The sequence below is a fragment of the Pipistrellus hanaki genome, assembly GCF_964339955.1.
Source record: "Pipistrellus hanaki genome assembly, chromosome: 16".
NCBI lineage: Eukaryota > Metazoa > Chordata > Mammalia > Chiroptera > Vespertilionidae > Pipistrellus > Pipistrellus hanaki.
Genome location: NC_140518.1, coordinates 19774035 through 19780409, shown reverse-complemented (window position 1 = coordinate 19780409; position 6375 = coordinate 19774035). Strand labels below are relative to the sequence as shown.

At 42.8% G+C, this 6375-nt stretch overlaps 1 pseudogene across 1 annotated transcript; it reads right to left on the bottom strand.

Annotated features, from left to right (window-relative positions):
- Window positions 1-1709: 1709 nt before the first annotated feature.
- LOC311610738 (keratin, type I cytoskeletal 18-like) lies at window positions 1710-3811 on the bottom strand (annotated as a pseudogene). Its single transcript has 2 exons — window positions 3807-3811; window positions 1710-2446 (listed from the first exon to the last, which is right to left on the bottom strand). The product of its transcript is annotated as a keratin, type I cytoskeletal 18-like (transcript).
- Window positions 3812-6375: the final 2564 nt, after the last annotated feature.

Here is a 6375-nt window from a genome sequence, read left to right as displayed (position 1 = left end):
AAGTGTGAAGATGAAATGAAATAATAAATGTAAATTATTCACTTTTAACCTACTGAGTCATGCATTCTATGAAAATTTTTGGAGAACCTACTATGTACAGAGCAGAATCAGCTATCACTATTAGCCCTAGTGTAATTGTTTGCCTATTTGTGTTCCTCCCATAGACAAGAGACTAAATCTGTTTTGTTCATGTTGTAAACACAGTTGTTTAACATGGTTCCAGTCAAATAGTGACTCTTAATGGAATACTGAGTGAATATATTATAGGTTAAATAACCTCTTGTGGATCACTAGGCAAAAGCATTTCAGTTTCAAACAATGACTTACAAGTGATCTTTTGGAATTCATTTGTAAATTAAGTGCAATTGAAGGCTTTTCAGCATCAATATTAAATTAATAATCACAAGTAAAATTTCAGGCACTTCTAATGCCCCAGAAGTTGTGTAGTCCAAAACATAAAAGGGTGAAAATCACAATGCAATTATCACAAGAATCCATCAAAAGCCTTTAACTACACTAGTTAAAAAGAGTGGAACAGATTGACTTCTTGATATCATAATGAAAATGCAAACAACTATGACTAACCACATACCATATCAAAATAGAACATTGCATTGCATGGCAAGAAAGGAAAGATGTCTGTGTTTTAAGCAATTAAAGAACAAATTGAAAATGCAAGCAACTGGAAAATGGCAGTCCATAGAAAGTCCCTGTTAAAATACAGAAAATTTTCTATGTAATTTAGAATATACATGATGGCTTTAAAAAAATTGTCTAGATTTCAAAAGGAGAGAAACATCAGTTTGACATCTGGAGGAGACCTATTTTGGGGGTGCATACCCACTCCACAATCTTTTCTGTGAAAGCTGCCTCCTTGACAAAAGATCAAGCCTACATAGCCATCTCTGTCAAGTAACCCTTCAGCTACAGCTTATTGGACAACTGGAGAAGCCTTGACCTAAGATGAACTATCTAGTCAGAATCTTTCTCCTGAAAACCTGAGTTAGTAGGCACTGAGTCTATAGGTAGTGATGAGCACCAGAACTAGAAGATGAATTAGAGTTAGCACCGAGGCTATCTAAAGTTTCACAAAAGCCAAAATTATGAGAAGCAGATGCTGTAAGCAAAGAAGACGGAGAAAAAAATGATGGAGTATTTATGCAAAAAAAAAAGTGCAGAAGCAAGATAGCATGGATAGAATGCAGAATAGGAGAATGAGCTCTGTTCCTGGATTTTCAGTCCCCATGAAATCCAACTATTTCTTGCTTTTCCCCCACCTTGCTCAATGACCTCTGAATTTTTTTTTTTTTATTGCTTTCAGAGAGGAAGGGAGAGGGAGAGAGACAGATAGAAGCATCGATGAGAGAGAATCATTGATTGGCTGCCTCCTGAATGACCCTACTGAGGATCAAGCCTGCAACCCAAGCATGTGCCCTTAACCAGAATTGAACCCAGAGCCCTTTGGTCCCCAGGCTAATGCTCTATCCATTGAGCCAAACCAACCAGGGTGATCTCTGAATTTTTTATTGGCCTCTGCCCCTGGTTTTGCTACCTTAACATCTCAGAACTTTGATGTCATTGACTTCAGACACCACTTTGCTTTCCACAATCCTCTAAGTGGCCGTATTTTGGATGGATTGCATGGAGTCGCTGTTGTCCAGGGTATAACCAAAATCAAAGTTCTCCCCTTCTCCTAGCAGGGCCTCAAACTATTGTTGGGTACTGCCCCTCTGCCGGGTCTGGGCCAGCTCTGACTCTAGGGTGCTGCAGCTCGTCTCCACCTCGCACAGGCTGCTCTCCAAACTGGCCTTTAGATTTCTCATCAAGTCAGGGTCAATCCCTTAGGATTGAACCCTACATCTCAGTTCCGAGTGTCATCGCAGCAGCTCCTATCTCAGTGGTCTGTGAGGTGACCACTGTGGTGCTCTCTTCAGTTTGCTGGGACCAGTACTTGTCCAGCTCCTTCCAGTTCTTCTGAGCCAGCTCATCATATGGACCTGGATACCCTGAGGTGCTGAGATTTGGGGCACCCAACTCTGTGGTCAACCCAGAGTTAGCAATCTGGCTTTGTATACCATTTACTTCCTTCTCCTGGTTCTTCATGCAGAGCAGCTGCTCCTTGAGAGCCTCGATCTCTGTCTCTAGCTGCAGTCGAGTGATATTGGTGTCATCAACAACTTTTCAGAGCCTACTGTCACTCTCCATAAACTGGCTCATGGCCAGCTCCCTCTCATATTTGTCTCTGAAGTCATCAGCAGCAAGACAGGCATTGTCAAGTTGCAGAACGATGTGGGCATTGTCCATGGAACTGCCAAGGACCTGAGTCCTCAGGTCCTCTGTGATCTTGAAGTAATGTCCCTAGTCTCTGACTTAGGGTCCCTTCTTCTCTAGGTGTTCCCAGATATTGCTCTCCAATCTCCAATTGTCAGCCTCCACGCTCCTCACCCTCGCCACTCAGGCACTGCATAGTTTCCTTCTTTCTCTTGATGCCTGTTATGTCCACCAGACTCCTGCCCATTTCTGTGGCCAGGTCCCCGGACTCCCACTCGCTCTGCACACTGGTCAAGTGAGACACGGTGATCCAGGAGCCCAAACCCCCAACACTTGCATTAGTTGCTGGTTGCTCTGCTGGCAGGCCAGCCCGGTTGCTGCGAGACTACAGGAGCCCAGGGTCTGGTAGTTGATGAAAAAGCTGGTGTGGGTGCTGAAGCTCATATTGTTCAGGGAGGAAGGGAGAAGCCAAGAGTTAGGTTTCAGCTGCCCTTGTTTTTTTGTTTGTTTGTTTGTTTGTTTTAATAATTAAAGTAATCTACTAACACCCTGACCCTGTCTAGTGTCCCCAATCCTACTTTTTACTTGAACAATATTTCTTCAGTACCTATCATTTGTCAGGCACTTTTCTTTGCACCAAGAATATAGTAGTAAATAAAAGAAAACAAAATCATGAAGTTATTGGTGTTAAATGATGTAATTATAATGAACATATGAACAGATCATTATAACACGGGGGGGTAAATGCAATACCTTCCGTGCTTAGGGTGAACATTACCCAACATTTTATTTGAAATAGTTTGAGTGCAGTTTTGTATCTGGCAACCAAAAGAACCCCTGCTTGAACATCTAATTTAAATATAACTATACTAGAGGCCTGGTGCATAAAAATTCATGTACTGGAGGAGGGAGGTCTCTCAGCCCAGCCTGCCCCCTCCCACATTCTGGGAGCCCTCAGGGGCAGGAGGTGACTGGGTGAGCAGGGAAAGGCGACACCCCATTGCACCTCTGCTGCTGCTACTGCTGGCAGTGCAAACCTCAGCTGGCCCTGGTTACCTGAGCCTCAGGTGGCCCTGGTTACCTGAGCCTCAGGTGGCCCTGGGCGGCTTGGCAGCTGCCTTTCAAGGCTTGCCTGTACCTCGGGCCAGCCCTGGGTGGCTGGGGGGGTTCAGAGAACATGGGGGTCTCCTGGGGATGGGCCCAGTTGTGCCACAAGCCTGCCGCCCTGGTGGGGCTGAGGGGACTAGGCACCACCATCTTATGACTGTGGGTGCCACCATCTTTGAGGGCATGGTAGTCAATTAGCATATTTCCTCCTTATTGGCTGTGGTGCGCCTCTTTGTGACAGCATGAGGGTCAATTAGCATATTCCCTCTTTATTAGATAGGAGGATTGTTTCCCCTTGTCTCCCCCCCTCCACGAGTGGTTAAGAATGCTAACAACCTACCAAGGTTAGAATGTAGGTTCCACCTCTCATTAGCATACAGCCTAGCACATATTATAGAACCTCTATGTGCATCAGCCTTTTCTTTTACCTCATGGGGTTGCTGTGAAGACTCAATGGGTAATTCATATGAAAAGCTTTAGAAGTATGCCTGACATTTGATACATGCTCAATAATTGTTAGTTGCCATTATTGTTGCTGTGGTTGTTATGTTAATCTTGTATTTGTTGTAATCTGAAGAAGTGTCAGCTGGGAAAGACTGGGTGGCAGTACTTGTTTGTATATGATTGACAGTGAAGCTTTTTTTTTTTTTTAATATATTTTATTGATTTTTTACAAAGAGGAAGAGAGAGGGATAGAGAGTTAGAAACATTGATGAGAGAGAAACATCGATCAGCTGCCTCCTGCACACCCCCTACTGGGGATGTGCCCGCAACCAGGGTACATGCCCTTGACCGGAATCGAACCCGGGACCTTTCAGTCCGCAGACCGACGCTCTATCCACTGAGCCAAACCGGTCTCGGCATGATACTCAGCTTTGCTTAACTAAAATGTGTTAGTACACACAGAGATTAGCTCACACAGTCAGGAAGTTCTGGTGAAGGTACTGGCTCTACTGACTCAACTCTCCTATCAGAGAACCAAGCTAACCACTCTCTTCCATGAACATATTCTTTTTAGAAATAGAGTAAAAGCCTTTTTTCTTAGTAATTACCGCAAGTATGCCCGCTCCCTGAGGGTAAGCACAGGCCACCTCGATTAGGTTTGGGGTGTGCCCAAATCTTATTCAGTCTTACTTTAACAGCAGATGTCTTAGATCTGTCTTTGCTGCTGATGGATGATCTCATTCATCAAAAGAACTTTTGAGAATTTTCTAATTTTATTTCTTTATTAACTTTATCTTAATGGGTGTGTTGCAGTCATCCCCAATATGAAAGATCATGTCAACCACTTAAGCATAACTTTATCCTATTCTAAATTACCAGGTGCTATTGGTCACAATAAAATGAACTAATATTCCTCAAGATGAGTTGATTCTAAAATTATCTTCCTCCTATCTTCTTGGAATCCTTGCTATTTAGATATCTCCACAGGGGCAACTGCTTAAAGATTTGACCTGTCTACTAGTATATGAGATAGAGCGTGGCACTTAAGTATGCTTTAATAGCTATAACTCTAAGAACAGATGTTTGTGTGTTTCATGGGCATCATAAATATTAAGAACGATGTTATATGGGTCAGAAAGCACTTTCCATTGATTGTTAATGCTCACTATGTGGATAAGAGAGGAAAATTCCTTGGGGAGAAATCAACATACATTTTTAAAAATATATATTTTATTGATTTTTCACAGAGAGGAAGAGAGAGGGATAGAGAGCCAGAAACATCGATGAGAGAGAAACATTGACCAGCTGCCTCCTGCACACCCCCCACTGGAAACGTGCCAGCAACCAAGCTACATGCCCTAGACCGGAATCGAACCCGGGACCTTTCAGTCCGCAGGCCAACGTTCCATCCACTGAGCCAAACTGGTTTCGGCTAGATACATTTTTATATTACTGTATTTCAATTTCAGGGCTGAAGCTGAGAAGCATTGGTTTCTGATTCCTTGAATATCAGATGAAAATTCAAATTAATATAATGCTCGAGTATCCCTTGATCCTTTAGTTCCATAGTGAGATATATAATGTGTAACTATAACAGGATATATGGTAGAAAAAGACAGCAGAGGTGAATTCAAAGGTCAGTTTTACCGCTTCCTGGCTCAGTGATCATGGACTTACTTAGCCTTTACAAATTTAGTTATCTAACCTATAAAACAGAGGCTAAGAATACCTACCAGATAGGACTGTTATTCAATAAGAAATATGTGTAAAGATTCTGAGTCAGTACCTGGATTACAGTTATTTCTGCTTTGTATCCAATTAGAGATGGTGAGTGCTTGATGTGGACTATGAACAAAAAGCAGCCAAAGTGTGACAAAATTCTTTGAATTTTTGGCAACTTAAGATTGTTCAGGGGTTATAACCTTCATAGAGAGAGCTTTCTCCAGTGAGATTTCATATTCTTCATTAATATCCCACATATCAGCCTATAGCCGGTTGATCTTTTCTAGCTGCCCACAACATTTATTTATTCATTTCTTATTTTTTTATGAGGGAGAGAAAAATAGAAATATCAATGATGAGAGAGAATCACTAATTGGCTGCCTCCAGCAAAATCCCCTACTGGGGTTTGAACCCACAAGGGCATTTGCCCTTGACTGGAATCGAACCTGGGACCCTTCAGTCCACAAGCCAATGCTCTATCCTAGGGGTGTCGAACTCAATCAGAGAAGGGGCCAAAATCTAAAATCCAGCCTAAATCGCGGGCCGAATGGTTTACTGAACAGTCATAAACTGACTATGTCATAAACTGACAGCGGAGTGCAGTGATGACAGCGCAGTGCGGGCCACATTGCAAGGCCTGGCGGGCTGGATTTGGCCCGCGGGCCTTGTGTTTGACACATGTGCTCTATCCACTGAGCCAGACTGGCTAGGGCTCATGCATCTTTTGTTTTTGTTTTGTTTTTAGTATTTTTATTGATTTTTTTGGGGGGGGGAGGAGAGAGAGAGAGAGAGAGAGAGAGAGAGAGAAACATCAATGTAAGAGGGTAATAT